At 36.7% G+C, this 13,479-nt stretch overlaps 1 protein-coding gene across 1 annotated transcript in view; it reads right to left on the bottom strand.

Moving 5' to 3' along the window:
• The window catches only part of LOC126262919 (NADH dehydrogenase [ubiquinone] 1 alpha subcomplex assembly factor 2), a 34,502-nt gene extending 22,434 nt beyond the window's left edge, over positions 1 to 12,068 (bottom strand). Inside the window, exon 1 of the mRNA XM_049959865.1 lies at positions 12,045 to 12,068. The gene's annotated coding sequence lies outside the window, so the exon portion shown is untranslated. The remainder of the gene's footprint in view (positions 1 to 12,044) is intronic.
• Between the last annotated feature and the right edge of the window lie 1,411 nt (positions 12,069 to 13,479).

The following is a 13,479-nucleotide window of genomic DNA, read 5'->3' on the forward strand; positions in this document are numbered from 1 at the left end:
ACATATTTCTCAACATATGTTTCAAATGTAAGAATTTTACTTCAAAATGGACACTACGTTGCTAGGATATTGAGAGCAATAGAAGTAATAATTGATTCTGAGACACCAGAGATTGTGTGAAAGTGGACTGGAAGAAAATGTAATCAAGATGTACAACGTTCTTCTATTTTGTAAAGTATGTGACCATTCAGACTTTCCATGGAAATGCTTTAATTGCTAAAAACTTTATGGGTTTTGAGTCATCAGATAATTGTGGCAAATTTACAATAAAGACAAATTATGAAAGCTAATACATAATAATTATGAGGCAAAAGTAACATCAGGAATGAAAATACATACTGGGTACAAGTACCTACAACATGCTTAGGCAGGTTCATATGAGTTAGCAATACAAGAAAAACACACCGTCTCGTACGCAATTGCCGGTAGGCAACATTTGGAACAGAAGATATAATCTGGGAGCTTCATGTCGGACTGAAGACAGCAGACTTGAGGATTGTATTGTTTTTAACTTGCACCAGATGGCATTGATGTCAAAGATTGAGACAAACCAAGACATAGCTTTTATAATACACAAAACAATGTAAATATTCCAGCCACATTTTTGGATACAAGAGACTTGCAATGTTTCCGTGGACAGGGACATAAGGGAGGCAGAGTTGCTATATATTTAAACAGAAAGGTAAAGGATACCACTTTGTGGACAGACAGGAACATACAGAAATTGTCTTGAAGCAGTGGCTATACAGAGAAAGGAAGAAGAGCTTAATACTGGGGCAGTACTGATCTCCAAGTTGTCAGGTAAGACATTTTCTCAAGTAACCGCATGTACTACTAGAAAAGGATACCAGAGAATTCCCTTAAATAATAGTAGTAGGTGATAGTATAAAAACACTGGAAGACAGTTCTCATTCAAGAGACTTATATGATCTAATCAGCCCAAATAGTCAAAGTTCTGCACATGTTCAAAATTGAAACCGTCTGCTAATAATCTATCCAAGTTATTATTCTCCTTCCTGGTGAAATTCATGTACTTAGTCTTGATTTCATTTACAGAAAGGCCTCTAGGTCCTGTCGCTTCTTTCATCTCACATATTGTCCTCTCTAGTGATACCTTTCTTCTACTAATAATTGTTAGATCATTGGCATAAGCACATATCTGAGTCGACTTTGTGCCTATGTAACCAGATATCTGAAGCTTCCGCGTGGCTGCTTCAAGTCAGATTGAAAAGCATTGTAGAGTGTGCATCCCCTTGTCTGACACCTTTACTAATCCTAAACCAATTGGTCAGTTCTCCATCCACTCGCACTGCAGCATTGGAACCAGCCAACATTGCTTGAATAAGTGAGACATACTTCGATGGTATACCATGTAGCAGCAAATCATTTAACATTTGTGCTCCATCTAGACTATCAAAGGCCTGCTTGAAGTCTACACAGAGGTTATGAAACTCAATGTTATACTCATATGTATTTACCTAAACACAAATATCTGGTCTGTTGTTGATCTATTAGCCTGAAATCCATACTGATACTCCCCCAAAATATCTTTTGAATATGGTACTAACCTGTTGTAGATAATACTAGAGAAGATCTGATAGGTTACATTCAGCAAGGTAAGTCCACGGTAATTTGAACAGCAGGTCTTGTCTCCCTTCTTATGTATTGGTTGGATTACACCTAAGGTCCATTCTTCGGGCATTCTTTTCAGATTCCATTTCAACTTAATAAGTTTGTGGATTCGCTTATGAAGACCAGTTCCCCCATTTTTAACAGTTCTGCAATTATTTCATTGGTTCCTGGTGCTTTATAATTTTTTAAACAATGCACTACCTTCCGTACTTCCTCTAATGTTGGTTCCTCTATTTCTGGATCTACGGTATAATAGAGTGGCTGCCCATTCCTGGTAGGATTGACCTCCAAAATTCCCTTGTATTATTCTCTCCATCTATCCAAAACATCTTGCTTATCTGTCAGCAAATTTCCCTCTTTGTCCTTACAAGCTGTTATTTTTGGTCTATGTTCTCGAGTTCCTTTTTTGTTGTATTTTCTGCTTTCATTCCTTTTGTACTGCTCTTCTCTCTTCATGGCTTCCCTTTTTCTCCTCCTGCATACCCTTGCTGCCTCTATTCTCTTTTCATTATATAATGCCTGATTTGATCTAGTATTCTGCTGAAAGCATTTCAGCCTTACTTCCTTTTTCTGTTCCACTGCCTGTCTACTGACATTGTTTTTCGTGGAAGCTATGGTTCGCATAGTTAAAAATGGACCGTTGGTTAAAAAGTGGTTCATTAAAACGAGAAAAGTCTACAGATGAAGAGGAAGATAATGCATCTGATGTTCAAGCAAGTAAGTGAGTGACTCTCGAACCGAAGTTGTCAGTGTCCATTGAACCTAAATTGTCGGCGTCCCTTGAACCTAACCCTTCCAAGATCATTGTTAAGCTTACTGGAAAAATTACAAAATATAACTCTGATTACTGGGAAATCGGTTTTACTTTCACTTGACCTCACCCTAAACCTCAATGTGTAATTTGCTATGAAAGCCTTTCGAATGAATGTATGAAACCAGCAAATCTCTGGTGCCATCTTGAAACAAAGCACGCAGAGTACAAAAGTAAGTCATTAGATTTTTTTCAAAAATAAATTAAGAGAGTTGAAAATATCTCGTAAAACAATTACCAAACACTGTGGTGCAAATATAAATGAAAATGCAACCCTTGCGTCTTACGAGGTGGCTCAGCTTGTTGCTAAATGTGGGAAAAACCACACAATTGCTGAGGAACTTATACTGCCATCAGCAATAATACTTTGCAAGAGAATGTTAGGTGATGCTGCTGCTAAGATAACAGGAACTGTCCCACTCTCAAATAATACTGTTCAAAGACAAATTACTGATATGGCAGTTAACGTGGAAGAAACATTGCTGGCTAGACTTTGTATGAGTGACATGTATGCTCTACATTTGTATGAAAGCACAGACATATTGAAAAAAGCCATAATGTTGGTTTTCGCATGATTCTTATGGGAGGGCCAAGTTTTTGAAGATTTTCTTTTTTCATGCGAACTACTGCATACAACTGCAGGCAATATTTTTACTGCATTAAATAATTATCTCAATGAACATGATGACACCTGGAAAAAATGTGTAGGCTTGCTGACGGATGGAGCAAAGTCAATGGCTGGCAAAAAAACAGTACTTCTAGCTCATATCAAAGCAGTAGCCCCTGAGGTGAAATGGACTTACTGTTGTATCCATCGTGAAGGCTTAGTAGCCAAAAGATTGTCTGAACCTTTGCAAAAGATACTTAACGAAGTAGTTCAAATCATCAACTACATTAAAACTCGACATCTGCAATCCAAGGAAAAATGTAGACATGTTCAAAGTTGAGGATAAGATTAGTGCTATGGTCAAAAAGCATCAGATCTGGGCGTCAAGGATAGAAAACGAGTCACTAACTAACTTTTCTACTTTAAAACAATTCTTGGAGTCATCAGAGGAGAGTTTGCCTGACCAGATCAAGATCAATGTACCCGAGCATCTACGCAGCCTAGCCACCATTTTTAGAGAGTATTTCCCTGAACCTGACCCTGACCCTGACGACAGATAGATTCAAAATCCCTTCAGCTGTGAAGAAATAGACAAAATCTAAGGCCTCACTGAAGAAGAGCAAGATCAACTTGTGGATCTGTCCAGCTGTGGTATGATGATAAACATTTTCATTGGTGATAAAATTACAGACTTCTGGGCAACAGCACGCAAGGACTACAAGAAACTTGGAGATAAGGCAATGAAAAAGATCCTTCCATTTGCCACCACATATTGGTGTGAGCAAGCATTTTCTTCCATGTGGTTCATGAAAAACAAAATATAGGAATCGGCTCGACGTGCGTTCGGATTTCAGAGTGAAAGTTTCAAGTTTGGAACCTAATATTTCAGAAATAATGGACTCAGAGGTCAGATTGAACTCACATCATTAAGAACTGAAAATTAAAACTAATTGTATACTGATGGAGTACTCTGTTGTAACTGTATTTTTTCAAATAAATAATACCTTGTATGAAATTAGTGTTTTCTTATTTTTCACACATGTCTACTCAATGCAATCTCAAGTGTAGTACACTTGAAAGACCAATACACTCAGTTTAAATTTTTTCCTGTCATTTTCAGTTCATATTCAATTTTTTTAAGGACTTTGTTATGCTAAACACCCAGATTTGAAGGCAAAGATTTTGAGCAATAATCAAAAATTTAACAATAACGATGATGGCTAAATTGAAAAAGTTTTAAGCTCAATATTTTTTCAATAATGAATATGTCAATGTTTTTTCTAAGTACTAAAAATAGAAAACTTATAAAAAGACTCTTAATTTGGCTTTCTAGGTACTTGATACTGTGATATGACAAGGTACCAATCATGTTCGATGAGGGGGTCCTTGAGAAAATTTTGTTGGGAAGCCCTGCTCTACACAATCAAAAGCTCTGCTCAGGTCACAAAACAGCCGGAGCATAGTCCCAAGCCTCGAACACAACTAGGACAAATTTTACTTGTGAATTCACTGAGTCAGTTGTACATTTACCTTCCCTGAACCCAAACTGTTTATCATTGATTTGTCCAAATAAACACTAACTTTTTTATACATTATTGTTTAAAAATTTTAGAAAAAAAAGGAGTTATGGATATGAGCCTATAGCTAGTGGGACAGTTCTTTTCAACTTTTTTATATATGGGCACAACTCTAGAAATTTTTAGTTTCTCATTGAACTTATTTTCATCTAGAGATTTATTTACACAATAAGTTAAAGGATAAATTACACAGTCAATAGCATCTTTAAACAAATTACATGACAAATCATAGTAATCAACACTAGCTGAAGGTTTGAAATTTTTACATATTTTCAGGATCGTACTTGGACACACTCCTGTGAAAGTGCTTTGGAAGGGCTTTTCAAAGCAGTTGTCGCTGATACTAACTGCACTTTCGGGAGGTCGTTTATTAACTACTAATTTCTTCAAGAAAACTAGCGTTCTATGGGTTGGAGCTTGGAATGTCAAATTGGCAGGTAGGTTAGAAAATTTAAAAAGGGAAATGGTCAGGTTAAAGCTAGATATAGTGGAATTGGTGAGGTTCCGTAGCAGCGGGAAACAAGACTTCTGGTCAGGTGAACACAGCATTATAAATAGAAAATCAAGCAGGGGTAATGCAGGAGTAGGTTTAATAATGAATAAAAAACAGGAGCACAGATAAGCTACTACGAATAGCATAGTGAACGCATTATTGTAGCCAAGGTAGACATGAAGCCCAGGCCTACCACAGTATTACAAGTTTATATGCCAACTAGCTCCACAGATGACGAAGAGATTGAAGAAATGTATGTTGTTAAAAAAATTATTCACATAGTGAAGGGAGCTGAAAATTTTATAGTCATGGGGGACTGGAATTTGATAGTAGGAAAATAAAGAGAAAGAAAAGTAGTAGGTAAATATGGAATGGGGGTAAGGAATGAGAGAGGAAGCTGCCCGGTAGAATTATGCATGGAGCATAGCTTAATCATAGCTAACAATTGGTTTAAGAACCATGAAAGAAGGTTGTATATGTGGGAGAGGCGTCAAGACACTGGAAGATTTCAGATATGTTATACAGTGGTAAGACAGAGATTTAGGAGTCAGGTTTTACATTGTAAGACATTTACAGGGACAAATGTGGACTCTGACGACAACTTCTTGGTCATGAACTGTAGACTAAAACTGAAGAAACTGCAAAAAGGTGGGAATGTAAGAAGGTGGGACCTGGATAAACTGAAACAACCTGAGGTTGTAGAGAGTTTCCGAGAAAGCATTAGGGAACAATTGACAAGAATGGGTGAAAGAAATATGGTAGAAGAAGAATGGGTGGGTTTGAGAGATGAAATACTGAAGGCAGCAGAGGATCAAGTAGGTAAAAAAACAAGGGCTAGTAGAAATCCTTGGGTAACAGAAAAGATACTGAATTTAATTGATGAAAGGAGAAAATATAAAAATGCGGTAAATGAAGCAGGAATACAAACGTCTCAAAAATGAGATTGACAGGAAGTGTAAAATGGCTACGCATAGATGGCTAGAGGACAAATGTAAGGATGTAGAGGCTTATATCACCAGGGATAAGACAGATACTGCCTACAGGAAAATTGGAGAGACCTTTGGATAAAAGAGAACGACCTGTATGATTATCAAGTGCTCAGATAGAAAACCAGAGCTAAGCAAAGAAGGGAAAGCAGAAAGGTGGAAGGGGCATATAGAGGGTCTATACTAGGGTGATGTACTTGTGGGCAATATTATGGAAATGGAAGAGGATATAGATGAAAATGAAAGGGAGATATGATACTGCGTGAAGAATTTGACACAGCAGTGAAAGGCCCCAGAAGTAGACAACATTCCATTAGGACTACTGGTAGCCTAGGAAGAGCCAGCCAGGACAAAACTCTACCATCTGGTGAGCAAGATGTACGAGACAGACGAAATACCCTCAGATTTCAGGAAGAATATAGTAATTCCAATCCCAAAGAAAGCAGGTGTTGACACGTGTGACAATTACTGAACTAACAGTTTAATAAGTCATGGCTCTAAAATACTCACACGAAATATTTACAGATGAATGGCAAAACTGGAAGAACCCAGCCTTGGGGGAGATCAGTTTGGATTCCGTAGAAATGAAGGAACACATGAGGCAATACTGAGCCTACGACTTATCTTAGAAGTTAGATTAAGGAAAGATAAACTATGTTTCTAGCATTGGTAGACTTAGAGAAAGCATTTGACAATGTTGACTGGAATACTCTCTTTCAAATTCTGAAGGTGGCAGGGGTAAAATACAGGGAGCAAAAGGCTATTTACAATTTGTACAGAAACCAGATGGTAGTTATAAGAGTCGAGGGACATGAAAGGGAAGCAGTGGTTGGGAAGGGAGTGAGACAGGGTTGTAACCTCTCCCCAATGTTACTAAATCTGTATATTGAGCAAGCAGTAAGATTTGGAGTAGGTATTAAAATCAATGGAGAAGAAATAAAAACTTTGACATATGCTGTTGACATTATAATTCTATCAGAGACAGCAAAGGACTTGGAAGAGCTATTGAACTGAATGGACAGTGTCTTGAATGGAGGATATAAGATGAACATCTACAATAGCAAAATGAGGATAATGGAATGTAGTCTAATTAAATCAGGTGATGCTGAGGGAATTGGATTAGGAAATAGACACTTAAAGTAGTAGATGAGTTTTGCTATTTGGGGAGCAAAATAAATGATGATGGTTGAAGTAGATAGAATATAAAATGTAGACTGGCTATAGCAAGGAAAACGTTTCTGAAGAAGAGAAATTTGTTAACATTGAGTATAGGTTTAAGTGTCATGAAGTCTTTCCTGAAAGTATTTGTATGGAGTGCAGTCATGTATGGATGTGAAACATGGACGATAAATAGTTTAGACAAGATGAGAATACAAAGTTTCAAAAAGTGGTGCTACAGAAGAATGCTGAAGATTAGTTGCATAGATCATGTAACTAATCAGGAGGTACTGAATAGAATTGGGGGAAAGAGGAATTTGTGGCACAACTTGACTGGAAGAATGGATTGGTTTGTAGAACATGTTCTGAGGCATCAAGGGATCACCAATTTCGTATTGGAGGACAGCGTGGAGGGTAAAAATCAGAGAGAGACCAAGGCATGAATACACTGAGCAGATTCAGAAGGATGTAGGTTGCTGTAGTTACTTGGACATGAAGAAGTTTGCACAGGATAGAGTATCAGGAAGAGCTGCATCAAACCAGTCTCTGGACTGAAGACCACAACAACAATTTCTTCAATGGATTGGATACAAAATTTCTTACATTTGTCTGGGGTTATGGCAATATCATCTTTTTGGTTAGGGTAGACAATAGAGTTAATTTCACTTCCGACTTCTTTGCATTTTTTTCTGTTATTATTTTATTTATTTTTTTATTTTTTTTACTTTTCAATGTTTAGTATATCATGTAGTTTCTTTGCTTCATTGATTGCCTGCTTATACTTACACTTATCTCTACCATACAATTCTTTATACACTTCTGATTTACCAGTTTAGTACAGTCCAGAATATAGCATAACAGTAACATGGTTATAGAAAATCCATGGATAAACATTGAGAAACTTTCTATTCATCTCTAAGCTACTGCAAAAATATTGCATGCTGTAAGAAAAGCAAAAATATAATGAGAAAGAAATGGATCACACCAGTCATTCCATGGGTAGGAGGGGACCTGAAACATCCATCTGAGAGGCACAAAAAATATTAAAAATCAAACCAGTAACGAAGACTGCACGAACAGAGAGAGAGAGAGAGAGAGAGAGAGAGAGATTACCACTAAAGGAAATAAAGACAATGTTCTTCAAGAAATCAATTACCCACTTAATATGGCAAAGACTGTCTGGGCTTTGATTAGCACAGACAGAAAAGAAATACGTGCCAACAATAATGAAAACATAATACCCAAAAAAAAGAAGGAAATGAATTTTTGGACCCACATTTCATCGATTCCATTTTCTATGAACACAATTGTAACTGTGGTAGACAATCTCATATGACAAAATCCCACAAAACAAAACAAAAAGAATAATATATTTCTTTAAGCATTGTAAATGTAACAGTGTTTATTTCTGTTTCTCACAAGTGATCTGTAAATATAAAAAATAATCTGCAAAATGAAAATAAAGAAAAAAATGCTATAGGGCCCGATGGCATATGTACAAGAGCAGTTAATTATTGTTCAGAGTTTCCAGTCGAGCCACTGACGTTTCTCATAAACAAGTGTAGGGAAGAATCCCTGAGCCTCAAAGCCAACACAGTATTGGGTCAACTGCTTTTCATTCTCTATATAAACGATATGAGTACAATAAAGGGTACAAATGTCATTATATATGCTGATGACATGGGTCAATGGAGGTGGCCAATCCCACCCGTCAGCTGTGGCCCATGACGTAAAGGTGTTGTGGTGTGTGATGTATTATGGTGCAGAGTTTAGTTTATGAGTGTGTTTTGTTTGTAGATGCTGTCTTGTTGCGGTTGGTGGTGTGTGTATGGTCCGCATGTCATGTGGTGTACACTGGGTTCATTTGGGACTCGGTGCTAGAAGTGTGCTTTTATCAGTCGTGACTTCTATAGAAGAACGAAAATTGATTTCAGTGAGTTAAGAATTAAGTTTCTGTTGTGTTTATGATTATTTGTGGCTTCTATTGTTAGGTATGGATATGACTTCTAGGTTTAATAGTGTGCGTCTGCGGCCTAAAATGGGGGACGACATATTGTCCTTTATTAAGATTCTGCAACTTTTTGGGCTTGTGGTGGAGATAGTGAAATGTGGCGTATGCAAGCTGAATATGTGATTATCCAGAGTTCTGGCTTCTCAGACCAGGGACTGTTGGTGGGTTTTTGTTTTTTGGGGGAGGGTGAAGGTTGGGTGAGGAGCATTGGTAGGTTGTAGGTGAGTTGGGAGTTGATTTTGCTTGTGGGTTTTTTTTTTTTTTTTTTTGTGAGAGAGAGAGAGAGAGAGAGATTGGGATGGCTGACCTAGTGTGTAGTGCCGGAACTTTTTTGGGGTAAATAGTCATTGTTTTGGGTCTATTGTTCACGTGTTATGATGTTTGGTGGAGTTTTTATATGTTCTTCGGTTGGTGTTATTTACTGCATGTGTTGGTAGTTGATGTTTTGGTATTGGCACTCGTGGTTGATTTATGTATCTTAGGGGAAGAACTCAATTCCAATTTTTTTGGTATCGTCTGTTGTATTTGAGCCATATAGATCATGGGAAGTGTCCGATTCCAATTTGTCATCATAGCTATGTGAGTTTTGCTATTGTGAGCTGTTGACTTATATAGGTCAAGCGAAGTGTCCGATTCCAATGTGTCGTCATAGCTGTTTTGGTATCGTAAGCTGCTGTTGACCTATATAGGTCAAGGAAAGTGTGCGATTCCCGTTGTTTCTTGTGTTGGTTTTGTGGTATTAATAGTTGCGGTGTGATTATAATTTTTGGAGTAGTTGGTTTTTATTTTGTGGTATCGACAATTGCAAAAACAGACATAATGTCTTATGGGATAACAGCAATCAGTGATAAAAAAGTCAGTAATAAAAAAAATTGCAATAAAGACGGATTTTAAGTAACATCGACAATTGCGGTTGAGCTATGTAGGTGAAGGGAAGCAACCGATGCCTGTCGATATTGTGAGTGTACCGGAATTTGTGATTTTGTGGTGTTTTTATGTAGTCGTTTTGTGTGGTTTGGGTCGTGGTGTGTGCCTGTATGTGTTTATATTTAGTTTGTTCCCACCCATAAACCCTCAATTTCCCGCACTCGTCTCGTTAGTTTGATTATATTTTTGGAGATAGATGTGTTTGTTGGTTTTATATCTATTTTTGTGTTTATGTAATGATGTTATAGGCGCTATATTGGAGATATTGAGAATGGCCGTTTCCACCATATTAGTGAGAGTCAAAGCAGACGAGTGGAATCGGACGCTTCTGTAATCCAGATAACACATATTTTGTAGCTAGTGATAGCACATACAATGACATGGAGAAAAAACTTGCTCTGAACATAGAAAATGCAAACCAGTATTTCAGTAGTAAGTTTGTTCATAATTGGTGCACACACAATGTACTTGCAGTCCCAATTCAGCGAACACAGACATACAACAGAAAAGTAGTTATATTTAAGTATTTGGGTGTGGTGATACAACTGGGAAAATTATGTTGATAATGTGTATCCAAAAATATGTACGATTCTTATCAGTCCTGTAACGTAAAACTCTGTTTTTCTTGCTTGTTTCAAGCTGTCATACCTGGCATCATGCAGATGATCTAAGGAGATGTAAACGTAAACGTTATTCTTGTTGGTTTATCAAACATCGTATTTGTTTGTGTTACATGTGCCTGGGGTTCATCTATTAATAACGCAGTAATCTCGCATATACAATCTGTGTTCGGAAATTATATGACAAACTGTCACGTAAAACAATAATACCGTTCTCTATCAATACAACCAACGTAATACGGCTTGGTTTTTTAAAATGTGAAGTTGTGTGAGATCTTTAATGTTAATGTTACTCAATTACAGATATTGGAGTTATGTTTCGTACAAATACACTATAAGACATTGTAATATATTCGATCTCTTTTATTAAGGGATACAGTCAGACTGGAATTATACTGTTACTAGAAACCTCGTTACTTCGTTTCGGAAAACCACTTGGCAAGTGTTTTGTTTTTAAGATCTCTGAAGGTGGCAGTACGAGAATATGAATATAACGCCAGCACTGCATTAATTTAATCATTTGTAGAATGTGCAACTACAATTTATCTATCAGTAATCACTCAATAATACTAGCTTCCTCATGCACAAATGAAAGACCGAATTAAAAATGGCACTGTTTGGAGAGATCTTTAATACGGTGGATCATTACTTTCGTAATACGCAAAATTGCAGGCTTCAATACGGAAACACAGAATAGGTCAACAACTTCGGAAACCTTGAAATTAAGATGGCGGCTGTTATTTACTTGCGTCTCGACAAGAGTCTTGCGACCCGCTGGTCGCAATGCTGCGCTTCCGATTCGCTACTGTATATGACGTCATGAATTTAACTGTTAGCCAATCAGCATCGCGACCAGCGGGTCGCGAGACGCAGGTCCGATAGATGGCTCTAGCGCGTGTCGGCCAAAGATCATATCATTGAGTGTGGTCCGCCATATCTGAATTTGGCGAGAAACGAAGTGTCAGAACAGGGATGAAAATGATTTTCGTCCTGCGCCCTTTTATATTGGATGTTCTAGATATCTACACATCAACATAATGAAGTGTTTCTAATCTAGCGAGAAAAAACAGTGACAGTTCTGCTATGAAATTCTTAAATTCGAGTGTGTTTTGGAAGTTTAACAAGCTGGCCTATAAATTGTTTACTATTAATTTTATGAGCGCTTTACTTATTTGCCCGTTTTAAAATACTATTTAAGATTCAATGGATCTCAACAAATTACCTTGGTTGCCAAAGCTTTTAACTGCAGGTATAATTCGGAAAATCAAGTGTGGAAAACAGTGAAGACGTCTCTTGAAAAAAAGTTGACATCGTTTGCTTAGATTAGAGATTAGATTAGATTAGATTAATACTAGTTCCATGGATCATGAATACGATATTTCGTAATGATATGGAACGAGTCGAATTTTCCAATACATGACATAATTAGGTTAATTTAACAACATACTTAAGTTAATATAACAACTTTATTTTATTGTGTTTTTTTGTTTTTCTTTATTTTTTATTTTTATTTTTTAATTTTTTTTATATTTTTTTTTGTTTTTTTTTCTTAATTTATATCTAAAAATTCCTCTATGGAGTAGAAGGAGTTGTCATTCAGAAATTCTTTTAATTTCTTCTTAAATACTTGTTGGTTATCTGTCAGACTTTTGATACTATTTGGTAAGTGACCAAAGACTTTAGTGCCAGTATAATTCACCCCTTTCTGTGCCAAAGTTAGATTTAATCTTGAATAGTGAAGATCATCCTTTCTCCTAGTATTGTAGTTATGCACACTGCTATTACTTTTGAATTGGGTTTGGTTGTTAATAACAAATTTCATAAGCGAGTATATATACTGAGAAGCTACTGTGAATATCCCTAGATCCTTAAATAAATGTCTGCAGGATGATCTTGGGTGGACTCCAGCTATTATTCTGATTACACGCTTTTGTGCAATAAATACTTTATTCCTCAGTGATGAATTACCCCAAAATATGATGCCATATGAAAGCAATGAGTGAAAATAGGCGTAGTAAGCTAATTTACTAAGATGTTTATCACCAAAATTTGCAATGACCCTTATTGCATAAGTAGCTGAACTCAAACGTTTCAGCAGATCATCAATGTGTTTCTTCCAATTTAATCTCTCATCAATGGACACACCTAAAAATTTGCAATATTCTACCTTAGCTATATGCTTCTGATTATTGTCTATATTTATTAATGGCGTCATACCATTCACTGTACGGAACTGTATGTACTGTGTCTTATCAAAATTCAGTGAGAGTCCGTTTACAAGGAACCACTTAGTAATTTTCTGAAAGACAGTATTGACAATTTCATCAGTTAATTCTTGTTTGTCAGGTGTGATTACTATACTTGTATCATCAGCAAAGAGAACTAACTTTGCCTCTTCATGAATATAGAATGGCAAGTCATTAATATATAATAAGAACAACAAAGGACCCAAGACTGACCCTTGTGGAACCCCATTCTTGATAGTTCCCCAGTTTGAGGAATGTGCTGATCTTTGCATGTTACGAGAACTACTTATTTCTACTTTCTGCACTCTTCCAGTTAGGTATGAATTAAACCATTTGTGCACTGCCCCACTCATGCCACAATACTTGAGCTTGTCTAGCAGAATTTCATGATTTACACAATCAAAAGCCTTT

This window comes from Schistocerca nitens, chromosome 1, assembly GCF_023898315.1.
Source record: "Schistocerca nitens isolate TAMUIC-IGC-003100 chromosome 1, iqSchNite1.1, whole genome shotgun sequence".
NCBI lineage: Eukaryota > Metazoa > Arthropoda > Insecta > Orthoptera > Acrididae > Schistocerca > Schistocerca nitens.